The sequence below is a fragment of the Lissotriton vulgaris genome, chromosome 6 (assembly GCF_964263255.1).
Source record: "Lissotriton vulgaris chromosome 6, aLisVul1.2, whole genome shotgun sequence".
Classification (NCBI taxonomy): domain Eukaryota; kingdom Metazoa; phylum Chordata; class Amphibia; order Caudata; family Salamandridae; genus Lissotriton; species Lissotriton vulgaris.
The window spans coordinates 124,123,857-124,142,036 of record NC_141694.1 but is presented as its reverse complement, the minus strand read 5'-3'; positions in this window follow the sequence as shown (position 1 = coordinate 124,142,036).

Here is an 18,180-nt window from a genome sequence, read left to right as displayed (position 1 = left end):
ACCACATATACCTGCCATCATTTAATATAAACAGAATGGTCAGAAATTGGAGGAATAGTCCAAAGTTGGTTCTCTTCAAATAGCAAGATCAAAGAATAGTTTGATACAGGGGTAGCCGTATCTGTGAAGGAGTACTCTATTATGTCAATAATGTAATTTGCAGCTCTGGTGTCAATATGCAAAACAATTGCCATGTCCCTTGCTAGCAACGCATGCCACTAAGTAAGACAATGTACCTACCTAGACACTTTAATAAAGGTATGCTATCCTCCTCCCTATGTAACAGCAGCCTACACTCTATTTTTGGCTTCTCTAAAAGCCCAAAATAGAGTTTAAGCTGCTGTTCCTTTGTGTAGCTGCACGCCAAGATCTTTACTGGCATTACTCGCTGTGATGATTGGATGACCTTCGATAGATACGTTTTAAAGGACTGATCTTGCTACCGACTGACGATTACGCTACCATCACTAACTGTTAATTTTGGATTTGAATTCACCCTGCCTACAATATCAGTGGAAGGCTGTCTACGAATCTCCGGTACTAATAAAGCAGTCCAGGCCATGATGAAGTCTTTGGGTATTATCCAATAGACGAAACTCGTGTTGGCAAGAACGTTGGCTGTTAGTTGTATCATAGAAGGACTGAAGTGTGTTTCAAGTGGAAACAAGTCTTCTCAAGATACAAGATATGAAATAAAGACCAAGGACTAACACTTGATATTACTGTCGTATATGGACTAATGATTTGAAATTTGATCATTTGGTCAGGGAACTAATTTGTATCTATGTGAATCAGGTGAACACTCACTGTCCATCCAACACCCACTTTTGCCTCACTTGTCATCAATGAACCAGACGAAATAATAAGAGTGTACCCGGTAGAAATCAAGAGAGAAGTGGAAACTGCAATGGCAAACTAGTCACATGCAACATCAGGGAACATATGCATGGGTACAGCAAAGATAAACACCAGTGCCCAAAGAACAAGTTGAGCCCAACATACAAATTACATTAGATGAAAGTGAGTGAGGACATCAGAAGAGATGCCCATTGTACACAGTGTGGCAGATGGATTGTATTGACCCTCAACCAAAAGAAGAAGGCAAAATAAAAGTTATGATAATGATGTACGCAATGTCTTGTATAGCTGTTCATTAAAAGTTCACTTTACAAGGGCTAAACTGTATAGTTAAACATTACATAGTTGCTGAGGAGGTACGAACAGAGCTGAAAATACACTTGTCAATGAGAATTCGACAAGAGTGGGCACAAGAATAATGGGTACAGTGGGTTTTCTGCATTAGTTATTATCCACAAACTGCAGGGATGATAGAGCGATAAACCGGACTGCTAAAATCACAATTAAAGAAGTAATCTGTATGACATACATTGAGAGGATGAAGTATATACTTGAATCAGACATTGAGTTGAACAATAGGCCAGTAACTCCCCTTAATTGCGTTGACCAGCCAGACAGCTCAAAAGACCTTTACATGAGTGGTATGAATCATGCATCCAAAAGCTAGAATACCCCTAAGTGCCGCACCAAGGATTTAGCTAGACATATGTGTCCTGAGAGATTGGAATAGGGCAAGCAAAGCTAAATCCTGAGATGCAAGTTAAAATTCCACTTGGTGTATAAGATAGGATTCCCTGGGATTCAGCTTCACCGTTAAAGGGATGGAGGTGTTGTAGATCTTGCTTACAGAGGAAATATATAAAAGGTGTTCTGCACAATCAAGGACCTGCTGCTATACTGTCATAGGCACTTGACAGGGCTGAACAGCTGAATGTGTGAAGTGGCACCACAAATTGAAAAAGGCCAGAACTCCTACAAACCATTCAAAGATTGTAGCACATGGAAAAAGATAGGTATTCCCTATAATTATGTCCTAAATTATATAATTTGACAATAATATCAGGGTCCAATTATTAAAGGAAAGTAGACTGTTTTTCAAAACTTTGTTATAATAATATTAAAGTTTTAAATATAGCTAACTATAATATAGTTTTGTATTACGTTTTTTTATATTAATGTAGTATGGTTATATTTCCTTACTTATGATATTGTGAAATGTATTTTTAATTAATGTATAATGTTTTTTTGAGTTGTAGAGTTAATAAGGGGATGCGGTTGGTCGTTTTTTAAAGCTATCTATGAATTTTAGTTGATTATTTAACTTTATACATTTGTGCTTATTTATGTTAATGTTATGTTTATGTTAATTTATTGATGTTAGTTGTCTGTTACATTTTAATTTCAGTTTATGAAGATTAGTGCTTTATTGGGGGTCGGGTGGGTAGTGTTTTTAGAAATTGTTTGCTAATGTTAGTTCATTATTTTTTTATTGCTATTTATTCATTTACTTGAACTTTTTTATAATTTTGATTTGTGGGGACAATATGGTGATTGGGTGAGTAGTGTTATGTATGAGCTCTTTGAATATTTGATTAAGAAAGATTTATTTGTTTACATTTTAAAATTGTATTTATTAAAGTATAATTTCTAGTAATAGGGTTTATTGTGGGATTGGGTGAGTAGTGTGACAGTGAAATATTTTAAACATAATAAGGCTATTTCTTATTTAAATTATTTTATCTATATGTTTAAATATTATTAACATAACAAATTGTTTCTATACATGTTTTTTAAACTATTCTTTTATGTATTATTTATGTATAATGTTGTGTATTACAGTTTTGGTGAGTATTGTTATTTTTAAAGTTATATTAACTGTTGGCACTTGCTTTATATTTCTTATTTTATTTTTTGGTATGTCGGGAGAATATGTGAGTGGTATTTTTGGTTGAATTATATTTAAATTATCATAAAACATTTTATGACTATTCTTTTATGTTTGTGGGTTATGCTGTTGAGAAGCGGTTGAGGGCTACTGTTTATTTTAAATATTATTTATTAAAATTAAAAAGATTGAGCAATTTTGGTATATTTGTTATTTTTGTTTATTTGTAAACATAGTTATGATTTTTAAACTATGTATTTACTTTCTCTAAAATAACATTTTACTGTTTACTGTTAAAAAAAATAGTTTATTATTTGTTTGTATGTACTTTCCCCAGTGTTTGTTAGATAGAAATTGGAATAGTAAATATGACCCCTCAATGTGTGCACTTTTCCTAATGTTTGTTAGAGTGAAGTTAAAAAAGTAAATTGGACTCCATCACTCTATGTATTTTCTCCAGTGTTTATTAGACTACAGTGAGAATTTATAAATCTGCCACATGTTCCAATGTTTGTTAGACTAGAGCTAGAATAGTACATTTTCATCCCACAATTTACCCATTTTCCCAAATTTTGGTGCGTTTTTAGTAAGAATGTTGTATTTGAATTTTGTTTTGTTTGTTTATTTTTTTAAATAATCTTGAATTGATTTGGGTTACTGCATATTACTTTATACTGGAATTTCAATGAAGATGTGTGCATATTTAACATTAACACGTCATGTTTTTTAAAACAACTTTTTTAAAAATAAATGTTATGTGTTTACTTGTTCAAATTATGTACTATGTGGTTTGTTTTTCAGTACTTCAAAAATATTGATTTTTGTTATGTGTTTTTAAATATTATTTATAATGGCTGAATAAATGTAAAATGTTTTAGTATGCTTTTTAAATTGATAATTACATGTTATATGGTAAATTAGCTATTATATATTTGTATTCAATAATTATTTTTATGTATAATACATTTATTGTGATTTATTATTTAATATCAGCATATATTTTACAATTATAAATGGTTTTATAAAGTTACATGTAATTTAAAAAACTAAAGGTAACAAATAATGCTTATGTTTTTGTTGTATAATTTTAAATATTTCAATTTAACAAATGTGTTCTGTTTAAAATCATAATAATATTAATCCCAATGAAAAGTAGGTACTTACCATTAGTATGTCAATATTTTTGACCACAATATTTGTGTACATTACACAATAAGTATGTAAAGTCGATGTTTTTACGATAATATTTTTGTAATGCCGTCATTTTGTAGTCGATATTGTGTCATACAACCAAATGATACAGGTTTATTCTATTTTTATTGATTTATTTAATGCGATTTTATATAGCGCGAACATTACCCGAAGGTGTCAGAGCGCTTTACAAAAGAACCAGTTGCGATACATAAGGATTTAGGATTACATGAGTTACATAAAAGATACAAACAGAAAGAACTGCAAATGTGCAAGTTGTAAAGTCACACAAGGAAGAGATACAAACAGAGAAAATTGCAAATGTATAAGTTGTAAAGTCACTCAAGGAAGAGATACAAATGGATAAACTCTAACAATCATATAGGAATGGTAGTGAGTACAAGGATCTACTACATATACTAGTGGTTAGAGTTATCTCTATTTACATATATATATATACAAATAGTAGATTTGCTCAGGATTACATTTTACTAGCGATTAGGCTGGACAAGTATATATCACATATTTACAGAGTTAACGGGGAAATAAAAAAAAATCAAAAGGGGTAGAGAGCGGTAGGTGGGGGAGAAGAGTCGGATGCTGAGATTGGTGAGAGGAGAGAGGGGGACCTGAGGGGGAGAAAGAGATAAGGCAGTCCAGCAAAAGAAAAATGGCTGAAGGTCGGCAGGATAGAATCCAATGGACCAAAGGAAAGGACAAGAATCCACAAAATGGCCACCCGGGTCGCGGCATCGATGGAAACCATCTCAAAATGGGTTAGATGCATCCAGGTCAGGACCCAAAAACCTTGAGAGCAGAGTTCCATTAAGTGGGGTCGGAGGGGGGAAGCAGCAATAGGTATTAAGTACATTTGTGGTATAATCACAAGCATCAAATGTTCCTATTTTTGTACCTGCAGTGAGAGTTGCATAGTTCATATGACAAAAATGTGAAGTCAGTTGTGCTGTGAATTGATGACATCTGCAGTAATGGTCTCTGAGATTTTACAGAATACGAAAAATTAATTATGAAGTGAAATTTAAGCACGAGCAGTAAATGTAACTAAAGAAATAGAATATATATTGTAGATTTTAAATATTATGCTCTATTGATTTTTGCATACATATAGCCAGAAATATCACTCATGATGATGGAACTAAAATGAGGTGAAGTATAAATAAACAGACGACATAGAAAGTATATAAGATTGTTATGAAGTATTATTTTGAATGAGTATAATTAGTACTTAATCAAGTATCCTGAAAGGGAAAGGCCAGGGAAAGTGTATATATAGCAAAATGCATTCCTTGCTGCTGTAGTTGAAATAAATAAACTAGTCTTAATGCTCACATACGGCTCAATTCACAAAGTTAAAGACTTCATGAGTAGCTCTAATGTAGATCTACTTTTTTGAAAAAGTGTACACTTTGTTGCTATTCACCATTTCCAAGTTGATATTTACACCTAGTCATAGCCTTACAAGCCTCCAACCCTGAATTGCTGAGTGTAAAGTTACTATTAGTCATGGGTATGGTAATAGTTACCACCTGGTTGTGGAGATTTTTGCCACTGGGGTAGGGATTTCTTAGTAGGAAAATATAGGGACATTTAATAGAGTTTATTATGATTACAAATAAAATGAAACAAATTTAATGTAAAAAATACACAAATTACCTTTCTACCACAAGCTCCTTTATGCAAAAAGAGTAGGCGCTGTTAAGGGTTTTAATAAAATCTGTGCAATTTGGGGAAAGGAGGATTATTAAGTCTTGAATTATTTTAGAATTCTTTAGGTTTTATGGAGATAATCTCACAGAAAATAGGGGTAGTCTATTAAAGGAACATGTTTTTGTTTTATTTATGTATGCATATTTCATGAACAAGTTTTTTAGGAAGTATTAATAATAATAGGAATTAGGAATTTATGAGCAATGGAAATACTGCTTATAACCTAATAACTATGTACTTAAAGATCATGGGAAATGTATACAAAATGTATGATGGATTATGAACTATGAGATGCTCCAATCCTGCCTAATAATTATCAATTAATATATTGGGAATAATTTATATAAGAATTATGAAGTGGGAGAAATGAAAAGGCTGCTTATTTTCATTAACAAATTGTATTTCTGTTAAATTGTGAATTAATTTAAAGATATTAATGTTTTAATATTTTTTAACATTACATTAAAATTAAAATGAACCACTTTCACTAACAATTTTATTTTTTATTTACTGTGTGAAAATGTGGTTGCCAGTTATGTTTTATATTGATTTTAATTTGTCAAAAACATAATTTATTTTAAACATAAATGTAATATTAAATTACAAAATAATACAATTTAGCACTAATAATACTTACATTAAACAAGTCCTGGGCACACGTATATGATATACAGTTGGTACAATACCGAAATTATCTGGAGGTCGACACTGGTAGTTCCATGAAAGTTGTTTTATATAAGCAGTATTCGTAAAAGAAAAACAACACCAGCCAACACGTGTTTCGTCAACAGGTAACTACCTGTGACTCTTCAGGGCTGATGTATGCGCTATGCGTTCATTGATGAACCGGTGGGGCAGTCGAAGTATACGAAAGAAAACACGGGCGGGTGCGTACGTGTATTGACAGGGCCTGCCTGTCCTCGTCTCGCCGTGGAGAATGGGAGGCTTCTTCTATACTGTACCAACTGTATATCATATATGTGTGCCCAGGACTTGTTTTGTGATGTTAGTGTTAGGGGCTTTTGCTCATAACTCATACAGGGGTTTAGGGTCTACCCCTGTCCTGGTTGCACCATGAAGCATTTGTTCTTCGTTTTCCTAGCACACTGTACTGTTACCTGCCTGAGCGCCACCCTCCTGCGCCTTCAAAACCCTTCACAGAGACTATAATACTAACATTGTTTAGCTTTAAAAAGTCTATCTTTTTTTAAATTTCAGAATAAATGTAATTAATTGTATTTTATTTCCTATTTTGTGTTATTGTTACAGCCTCTGTTGGAGTGTGTTGCAGTACCAGTAGTTGACCATGCTTGCTGCTTGACTTACTCCATGGCTGGGCTGGAGAATATTTAAGCCCCTTGTGTCACAAATAGGGCTGTAGTTGAATTCTCAGGGCCCGATTATGACTTTGACAGTGCGGTGCCAGGTCTCCCCCACCGCTGCATCACCAAATCCATGGTCAGACCACCTGCTAGATTAGAAGTTTTCTTCTATCTGGCGGGCTGGTTTTTGGCATTCCCACTGCGGTGCCTCAAAAAATGACACTGATATGGGAACACCAAAACCGCTCCTGCACGGCATGGATTAAAAAGTCCATGACGTGCAGAAACTGGGGCACATGCACATGGCCCCCTTTGTTTCCACTCCACCATTCATGTAGGAGGAACCTCCATGACACTGCCAGCTGAGAGAAAACTCGTTATATGCTTGGCGGTCACGCAGTGGTCCCGGCAAGCATATTACAGCCTTCTGACTGCCGGGACACCGCCAGGGAATGGCAGTTCCCCGGCAGCTGTGACGGGCTGTGGCGGTCCGACCACCACTGCCGCACCCCCGAGAGTCTGGCGGTCCATGAACCGTCAGACTTGTAATCGGGGCCTGAGTGTATTTTGTGAATATCAACTGCCTTAATCTTCTGTGTGTGTGTTTCCCCTAAACCATTCCTTAAATTTCACTTCATCCCACATATTTTGTAGTGAATTAGTCCCCATTTTGTAGTAAATTAGTCCTCCTGGTCCTTCTCATACTTACTACAGAACCCTATACTTTTTTGTGCTTGGATCTCCCCACGCTGCCCAGAAAGGACAGGTGAGTCAGAGGTGACGTTCTCCTTCTGTAGGTTTGTGAATAGCATTTTGAGGATTTTAAAGATTGTGGAGTACTACTGAGTACTAATTTACATTCTCCAAGGTGCTGCTTTTTGTGAATCAGGCCCATACACTCTTCAGGAGTGAAATGTAGCATATGAAATGCTTATTAGTTAGTGTGGGAGGTTGCAGAAGATGGCATGCAAAGAGTGACTAACTGATGAGGACTTCTGTTTTCAGTGAGGAAGCAGCAGCAGCCCGGTACATATCCTTTTAGTAGGAATGAAGCAAGTGAAATTTTGAGCTTCGAGATGTTACTGTAAAGAGAGCATTCTCCCTGTACAGCTGTTTTGCCAAGCATCTTGTGATGCAAAAGGCCGCAATCTTAGCTGCCCAATCAAAAACGTGTCTGAAGGATTCAGAATGGGGTTTTCAGACACTATGTGGGGCATGAGGCCATTTTCTTTTTTATAACAAACTGATTGCAGAATCTCCACAAAAGCATTTTGTTAGATTGCATTAATGCTTGCTTTTTAAATAAATGTTTTGAATGATCTTTGTCTTGCTTTCTCACTGTATTGTAATTGCTCTCCCATGTTACCTTAAATAAAAGAACCTCTCAGGCTGGTCCTGCCTCATCCATCTAAAGGCAATCGACATTAGATGTTCAGCTTCACCATCCACTACCATTTCTTTTATTGGGAGGTCGAAAGTCAGGTAATTCCAATAATATGTCCTCTTCCACCAGCTAGCTCATCGCATAGCGTTTGTTTACCATACAACTTGCACTGGCACACAAATTGAAGACCATGGATAAACTCTCCACAGGATTATGATTAAGGCTCTCAGTTTTCCGTTTTTACTGATTTTTAAATATAGATACAGACAGAAAACTATGTGTTTCCTGTCTGTATTTATTTTTAAAAGTAGAAAATACACAAAATTGTGCTTCTTGTGACTGACTCTCCATGCTGTCCTTCATGAATTCCAGGCAGTGGCGGCTCGCAGTGGGAGTGCTGCGGGGCGGTGAGACGGGGCGGGGGAGGGGCAGGGTGAGGGGGCAGTGGAGTCGGACATACGAAGGCCAAGAGTACAGTAAGTAAATAAATAAATAAAACAATTTACCTTGCGATCGCTGCAACACCGAGTTGGCGATGCAGCGAGTGCAAGTTAAATAGTTGTATTTATTTACTTTACTTGTGGCCGTCATATGTTCGACTCCACTACCCCCCACCCTACCCCTCCCCGCCTCACCACCTTGCAGCACTCCCACTGCGAGCCACCACTGATTCCAGGCCAACAGCTGAGCAGATATACAGCATGGGGATTTAAAAAACAATTTGGGATTTCCTTGAAATAGGCGTACAATAATATATATCTGTATACAATGCTAATATTTACATGTGGGCGTTTTGATATATTATATTTGGCTGCTTAATTTGCAAAAATGCGAAAAGCATCAAAGTATGAGTGTATATTTAGCCGTTAAATACATGTGGAAATATACAATTTTAAGCCTCAATTTATTCTCAAAACACGCTAAAAATATCGATAAATGCCAATAAGATGGCACAAAAACAAATAACGATAAATACAGACGGAAATGTTTAAAAAAAATACCATAAAACTAGGAGCCCTAATTATGATTATTAATGTTGCGTCACTTGGCAGTAACTGGAAACAATACCTGCAAATGACAGAAATGTTTCAACTGATTCTATGCATGCTTGGGACCCACTCCAACCACATGGCAGACACTACTTTCATTGCTATAAGTTCCAGCTGCCTAACACGCTTCCATCATGTGATTGACATTGTCTGCTTTGGTGGTGGATAAACCTTCTTCCACTGGTCAGTGGACTAGAGCCCTTCATATTTTCACTGGATTTGTGTGTGGATATTTGTTTCAGGTGCTTATTATGAAGCTCACGAAATGCAAACTTTCACCCACTGGTGTGTGAGGATGCTCCTGCTGGGCTCTGATTCTCTTCACTGATTTCTCCAAATATATAATGTTGTTACTTCTTAATAAAAAAGATGTTGTAAAGAGAAGTATTTCGTGTACTTTAATGTATTGGGATGCTGTAAGTGCCACAGGAGCGCACAAACGTGGTCAGGCTGAACCTCAGTGATGAAGGCCACAACGTCAAAATATATCTAAGGGTGATTGTGTTCTTGTGAGCAGAGGATGTGGCCTTGCAGTGTGAGCTATAGTGTTCCTTTCAGAGCAAGAACAAGGCTGATTTAGATGTGGTTGGTACCCTCATAGACAACCTTAAACCATGGCAAGATATGCGCTCAGAGTAATTGTAGGGTGCTCAGATTATAATTTTAATTTTAATTTGTATTCTGTTTATTGAAGTTTTTCAAACAAAAACAAAAGAGAACATAGTACAGTTCAATATATTTTGCAGAAGCTCAATACAATAGTTGAAAGCAACAACATCTCAGTTGCACTCTTCTCTTACATTACTAGGGACAGGGAGAGGGAAAGAGGGAATGGAGAGCCACTCAGCCAAGGGACAACAGGTGCATATCTCCACACTGGGATCTCCACCATACGCGCCAGGATGCATGTCAGCAGTGTCCTTACATATCGAACCCACCTAGGCCCTCAAGAAGCCGGACTCACAGAGGTAGGAATCTCCAGTAGATCAGCCTCTTCTGAATCTGCAGCAGCCACGGTCTCCCCCTCTCCAGTTTGCGCAATAGATATAACTCCCAGTCGGCAGTCAGTTGTTTCTGGCAGTAGACCACGTCCCGAAGCCACCCGGCTCTACGTGGTGTCAGACTCCGTCCCTAATGCATCCCCACCTGGTACTTTGCTAACAGGCTCAGATGAGTGCTTGAATTAATCTGAGCCACCATCACTTTTTGTGCTGGGTAAGTTAGCCTGCTTTGGTAGAAGGGTATCCCAGAATTGTGCACCAAACTTGCTCTGTCGTAGGATCTCAAGCAGCACCTCGCTGATGAGGTCAAACAAGTTAAAAAAAAGCTTGAGGTCACTTGTGTTCTCATTCAGAGGGGACCTGGACTTCCAGTTCATGCTGTCCTGTTCCTATTGGTTCAGGACAAGGCTGATTTGAAGAGATAAGCCAAAAAACAATGTCATGGAAAACTCCAAGAATAATTTCCACCTGTTCAGATTATTTTAAGCATTTCCATCCATCACTTTTTACCTGGAGGAAGGGAAAGGAGTGTTGCATTTCCCAACCCTTTAGTACTCAGTCAAAATACTAACTCTGAAAAGGGGGATTCTTAGACTCGATCCCATGTATGACTACTGCATTTAAATGTGAGTGGTTCTTTCCAGGCAACCAGCAGTCCAATTAAATTCACTAGGATAAGTAGCAGATTCCAGGCCTCTTTTCAGTATACATAGACCGGCACATGGATATGCACTAGGAATATTTTAAACAACTTTATCTCAAAATCAAACTCTACTTTCTAGTGCAAATTACATGCATAGTTGTAATTATAAAAACAATATAGTAGCGGTGATTGTAATCGATAAACAAAATGACAAAAAAGAAATGCAACATGATTGAGGGTCTCATTGTGATTTTGCGATAATTTGCTAAAACCCCCGCCCTCATGGCCTTTGGCTAAATTATCAGTAGCACCCATTGAAGCATATCTGAGGATTACATGTTCTCATATTTGCCTGCATATGTTGACAAAACAGAAAGGGATTTTGTTCTGAATTCATGGAGCTTCATGTGCCACCCAAGTGAGAAGCCAGGTTGACTGGCTTCCCTACCACCTCTGGCCCTCTTCGACCCTTTGAGAGTATCAAGTGACATCTGCTCTCTAATCACTTATCATACCCTTATTTACCTTTTTATTTAGATTTGATTATTTTTGATAACTAACTCCATACATTACAATCGACCATCAGATCAGATGCTCTTTGACCTAGTTTTACTGTCAAGGCCATGCTGGATATTTTGAAGAACATCCCTGAAAATGCCCAAGGTGAACTATTGTTGAGTATTTTGAGAAACAATTGATGAAATATCAGATAATACTAGAGGCGACATCAAGACCACTGGGTACTCAATAATGGTCATTGTAAATCACATTCACTCACATATAAAGGAGCATGAATATATGAACATATGAATATGGAAGAAGTGCAATGGAGATGCACAAACAAACAAAAAACACAATGTTTAATCAGGAGCAGCAGCTCTGCCATCAGTGGTGGCAACTACCACACTCTTGTACCTGTGCCCAGCAGCTGAAAGGCACATGGCGCAAAAGAAGCAGTAAGGACCCACCACATCTGTCATTTCACAGAATTGTGCTACAGCTTAATTCACTATTCTCTTACGTTTGCCATTTCCTGAGCCCATAGCAACACCCCACCCTCTCTCAACTTTGACATTGTAATTAAACAATGCCGACACATGTGTGGGGCAGTTGGCATGAAGGTATCCTTTGACCACACCCACACGCTCCTCCGTACAACTAACCTGTCCCTGGGTCACCCTCTTCCGCCTGGGTGTTAAAGAGGCCCCCCTGTCTTCTTTGTTGTAATGATTGTATGATTTCTATTGGATTATAAGGGTTTTCCGACATGTAGGTTTGTAAATCCACAAGAAGAAGATAGGAAAAAATCTATATTACAAATTTCAAGGAGAACAAGTATTACACAATGCAAATAAATAGCACAATGGGATGTGGCAACAACTACTCTGCAAAATCTACAATTTTCAAGAATGTAAATAGGGGACTGGGACGGGGGCGGCGGGGGGGGGGGGGGGGGGGGGGGTCAGGCCAAGGGTGGCACGAGCTGCCCGAACACAAGGAGTTTCCTGCCTCCAAGGACTTTGTCAGTTTTTCTACCGATTTCTCCACCACTGATGTAATACAAAGTGTCATTTCACCAATGTCTGTTTTTGTTGGTTAAATGTTTCAGCCCCATTGCGAATAATCTATACCCCAGCATTGGCAAGGTGGCTGTTCATGTAAGGCACAGCTTACAGACATGTTTACTGCTTTTGCGGGGCCGAAATAAGCAAATGTCAGAAGAGTCGTGAGGCACTAAAAAACCTTGGAAAAATGTCCCCTCTTAGTTCCGCACTTCCTTTCTGAACTGCATGTCTATTTAGGTAAAGTTAGGGGTGTTGAGACTGAGGGGCAGATTTACAAGTCCCTTGTGACACTTTTGCGACACTGTTGCGTCACATTGTGACGCAGCAGCGGCGTAAAAAATGCAGCCTATTTACAACGTGACGCATCTAGGGAGGTGCGTCACGTTGTAAAGCCCTGCATCACATTATAGCTGTGGCAGGTATAATGTTTGCAGGGTGGGCATTCCCACGCAGGAAAGCCTCGTAAAAGTGACGCAGTGAAACCTACAAGCTTTCATTGCGTCACTTCTAGGACGCTACTGCGTCAAAACCTCACACCTGCTTGAGGCAGGAGTAAGGAGTGACACAGTGTAGTGTGAATAGGCCTGAAAATGCATTGCTGGAGTTGCGTTGTGCTTGCAACACGACTTCAGCAATGCGTGACTTTTGCCCCAACACATCTGTCAATCCTTGCGCCATGGCGCGCCGTATTGTAAATACGGTGCATCCATGGTGGCGCAAGGGTTTCTCAGGGTGGCACAGGGAAAGTAACGCATCTCTACAGAAGCGTCACTTTCTTATAAATCTGCCCCTTAATCTTTAAGTAGTTTACTCAGTGTTTTGCTGTTATATGCAACCTTTCCTCCATTAATTTTTTTAACTATATCATCAGCTTCCTTCAGGATGTCCCACTGGTCTAAGTATCAGTCAGAATCACCATTGCTGTATTGGCAGTGTTAACTGATGCAAGAGGGTGGCTATGCTATAAGGTTCTCACATCCAAGGGCGGTCAAAGTAAGGGGATGTAGTATTCAGTTGTTGCAAAAACTGTTCCTATCGTGGTGCTTTACTAGTACAATCAACCTGCCACCAAGGGTGAAAAGTCTATTCCAGAGCAGAGTCCCAGCACGGTGCACTTATAAAGAAGAAACACTAAAGCACACAATTGAGCCAGACAATTCTGATAGACACACAGTCCAATGATGTATCAAAAGTAGAGGTGAACGGACACATCAACAAAACAGCAGCCGACGTGTTTCGTCTACAAGACTTTTTCAAGGCTGCAAATGGTCTAAATAAAGCGCTCACATTACTGTGAGTTCAGATGACAACTGGGAAAACATTCGTTTTTAGAGCGAAAACTGTCTTATTTTTGGCATTACTATATTTGTGGGTGCATGTACACCTGATATTGCGGTGGCGGCAAGATTACTGTGCGTGATCTCTTTAACTGATGCACAATAGGACAAATAATTGGATTAGAACAGGTGAAATTGTTCCTTTATTGATACAGATGGCACACCCCTTTTTGTTATGTTTGGTCAAGTGCTTGACTGTTTACTATCAAGACTGGCAGATTAGCGATGTAGCACACTTGTACCCTTCCTTGATGGACTATTAGTTGTTTTTCCGCAGACTTTTGCCTTCCACTTAGGAACAAGGGGCCTCATTTATGAGAAATGAAATGACGCATCGCTGCGTGAAAGCAGTGATGTGTCACTTCTCAGTGCGCACTCCTTGCGACATGATTGAGGCGTCTTATTTATAATATGATTTATCATGTCGCAAGGAGTTACAGATACGTCAGTATTTCTGACTTATCTGTAGGCGCTAAAGTGACGCTTTGCTGGAGTGTGTCACAAAAGTGACGCAACTGCAGCAATGTGTACTTTCACATGGGCAAGTCCCATGTTGTTAGTGCCTGCGTCAGTCTTACGCCTGCCATGAAGCAGGCGTAAGATTTTGACGCATTAGTGGCCAAGAAATGGCGCAGTGAAATCTATTAGACTTCTATGACCCTTTCTTGCGTCAATACGCCCCCCCCTTGCATACATTATACCTGGTGCAGGTATAATGTGGCGCAGGGGTTTACAAAGTGACACATCTACCTAGATGCGTCACTTTGTAAATATGGCGCAACAAGGCGCATTTTTTACACCACTGGCCCGTCACAAAAAGTGACGCACCTATGGCGTAAAAGTGACACACAGCCTCATAAATGAGGCCCCCGGTACCGTAGGGACATGCGGTTTCACATTGATTTACAGGTAGTCAATCACTTCACATATTACACAAGCTGGTTTGGTGGTATCATGAGGATACACACAGGTATTCTGCTTTGTTTATCACATGTGACACATTGGCTTTTGAGCTCCTTTTATAAGTACCTTAGAGCTATATCACAGGCACTATGCGAATTAGGTTTAAGCAGGCACCTTGTTTCGATCTTCACATCTCACATTGTGGATACAGTGTGAATTTCTTGTTGTGTATTCTCTCTTTCGGACATGCCTTTGGAAGACTCCCATTTCCACTCTCTTGTCTTTCTTGGCCGCCTTTCACGGGTGTGCTATATTTCTGTGGCCTTTTGACCTTATTACTCCTCAATAGAGGATATCTTAATTTTTCCCAGTTGTCACCTGAACTCACAGTAACGTTAACCCTTTATGCATGCCAATTGCAGCCTCCAAAAAGTCTTGTAGACGAAACACCTGTCCGCTGCCGTTTCACAGATGTGTTGTAACACAATAGTAGATTTGGAGGAAAACATGAAGAATAAAAAAAACCTCTGTTCACCTCAACTTTTGATACATTGTTGGACTGAGGGCATATTAAGAATTGTGGGGACTCCTCGTGTGCTTCGATACTTCTTCTCTATGTTTTGTCAGTGTTACCTGATCTAGTGATGGCTCATTGCAGTAAACTGCCTGTGCGTTCAGAGGGCAGAAATCCCCAGGGAAGTTTAGAGATGACCACAAATGTATTTCTTTGAGGGTATCCACAAATGTTTTCAACAGCCTATTTCCAAACTACAAACTGTGAGATTTGTCAACCAAGACAAGGTGGATATCTGTTTCGAGGGTTGGAATAGGAAGGGAACACCACAAAAAATAATATTTCAGTGGAAAAATAATTAAAAAAAAAAAAGTTTCAAAGTGCATTTGCAGTTATACAAGACATTTCTCCTTCTGTAAATGTGCACTGTATGCATTTATGTAGAGGTGGCCCTCGAGCTCGAGCCAGAAGGCTGAGTCTACTCGGGGGCCTCTTGAAACTCGAGCCCAGAATGAGACGATCTTTCACAATTCTGAAGATACCTTGGGGTAAATGTACAAGAACTGCTGCTAACTAGCATTAGCGTTAGTTAGCAGCAGTTTTCTTAACGCAGCCTAGCACCAAAAACTATCGCCCTGTGTTAGACCCGGCTTCCTGGGCACCAGGGCACTCAGGGGTAACTGCGCTCCAATCGCATCAACTGGAGTGTTCCCTCACTGGTGTCCTGGGGCCTCAGTACTAAGGGACCCAAAACTGGATAACCAAGTACTTCTCTCCAGCACTAGACTCTCTCAGGGTAGCGAGACAGAGCAGTCCAAGGCTTACTCAAGGAGGTGAGGTGGGGTTAGACATTCAGAATACAGTGTAAACCGTACCACCAGCTGATAAACTCAATGTCCAGTCAGTGCTTTACTTTTTATAAAAGAAAAGTACTTTAATACACATAAGATAATTATACTACACATAAAACTAGGATAAACAATGAAAACCAGAAGTCTCTACAACCCTCTGGGACAGAGTTCTGACCCCAAACAGTATTATAGCGCCTAGACGCCAAGCACTATAAAAACACAGTTAACATGAAAACACACAGTAAGCATTGCACATTTCAGATCATGTTACACAGGGCTGTTCTCATTCACTAGAGCCTTGATACCAAACTTTGTATTGAAAGGATATAGTTTCAGCATATGATGTGAAGTCAAATGTTCTTGATCAGCCCCATAACCCCCCACCCAAAGCAACATAAGTGCCCTCCCGTTGTGAGTGAGGACACCGCTCGAGTGGTGTCAGGGATCTGATCATAGGTGCCTGATGTCTTGGCACAGTTTACTGGAGTCCCACTAGTCCAGTAGCCACTGGCTAGCTGTAGGAGGGTAGTGGCTGGGCAGAGTGCCAGTTCACCCTGATACCCTCAGAGATCACAAAAAGAAAGGTGGGGGCCTGCTTCACTGGCGTCTATTCCCTGTTACTGCTTGTACAGGCTCCCACAGCGCAAGGGAGGAGCCTAGAGGGGATTTGATCTCACCTTCAAAGAATAGAATCAAGCATCCTCCTCTCTGGCTCTCGTCATGTGCTGCAAGCTTTTTTCCACCAGCTTTTCTTGATGTGCCGCAAGCTTCTTTCCACACCTTGGGTGATGTGCCGCAAGCTTTTTTCCACACCTTGGGTGATGTGCCGCGAGCTTCCTTTCCACACCTTGGGCAGCTGTCTGTAATTTCCTTGGTCCAAAGCGCAGGCTCCGCCAAGCCTCACAAAACAGCTAGTCTTTTAATGTTGCTGATGCCTTCCTTCCAGACCGCAGTGAACAGAGTCTTATCTCCTGTCTTCACACCGCGGGGTCGCGGCTGGTTACCGTCAGAGGGCTCTCATGTGGCCTCCTCCTCAGTCATAGACCAGTCTTGAACCACAAATGACCACTCAGGCCAGACTTTTATCACCTCTGATTGATAGGCTCATCCAATCAGAGGGTTTGCATCCTGAATACACCTCCAATCACAAACCTTCGAGTGGTCAATGCATGGGTCAAGCATGTACCAGGTCCCTTCCTGTATCAGGCTGTGCAACTCCGTAGAGAGGAATTTTAATTAACTCCAGCCCAGGAGGCCCTAACCAGTGGGGGAGGGTCCTCTCCACAAAGTTAGTGCAGCTAACCACAGATAAGAGCTGAGTGTCTCCCCCAGCCCACCAGGCCTTTCCAAGGAAATAGGGAGGGGCGCGGGGGAGCTGGGATGTCCAACAGAACAGCTCGCATTCCTTACACTGGCTCAAATCCCCCTTCTTCCCCTGTACCCCCATGGGCTCTCAAACACACATCAGTCAGACAAAGGCAACAGGCCCACAGGCATGGCAAACTGCACAGACTTGGTCAGGAGGGTGCCTAGGGACTCACCCCTCCTGACTATAGATTTATTGCTGCCACCACTGTCAGTCTACCACAGCCTTAATAGAGAGGGCAGCAGCCACTCTCTGAAAAATAGGGGTGCACTAGGTATGCTCCCTCGACCTCAGAGCCAAGCTCTAGGGTCTCAATCCATGTAAACAGGGAGACCCTCAGTGGACATGTATGATTGTCATGCTCACTGAGGTAGGATCTAGAAACTATACAGTAGCTTTTGAGTGACTTGCCTGGAGATTAGCATAAGGCAGGGGAAGCACTCTCTCCAGAGACATGCAGGAGACTTCCCGTCCCAACACCCTGTTAGCGATGTATATACAATACGTCACTACATGGCGATAGTTTCAGGTAGCAATGAATACTGCTACTAACGCTAGCATGAAGATGATACACATTCTGACA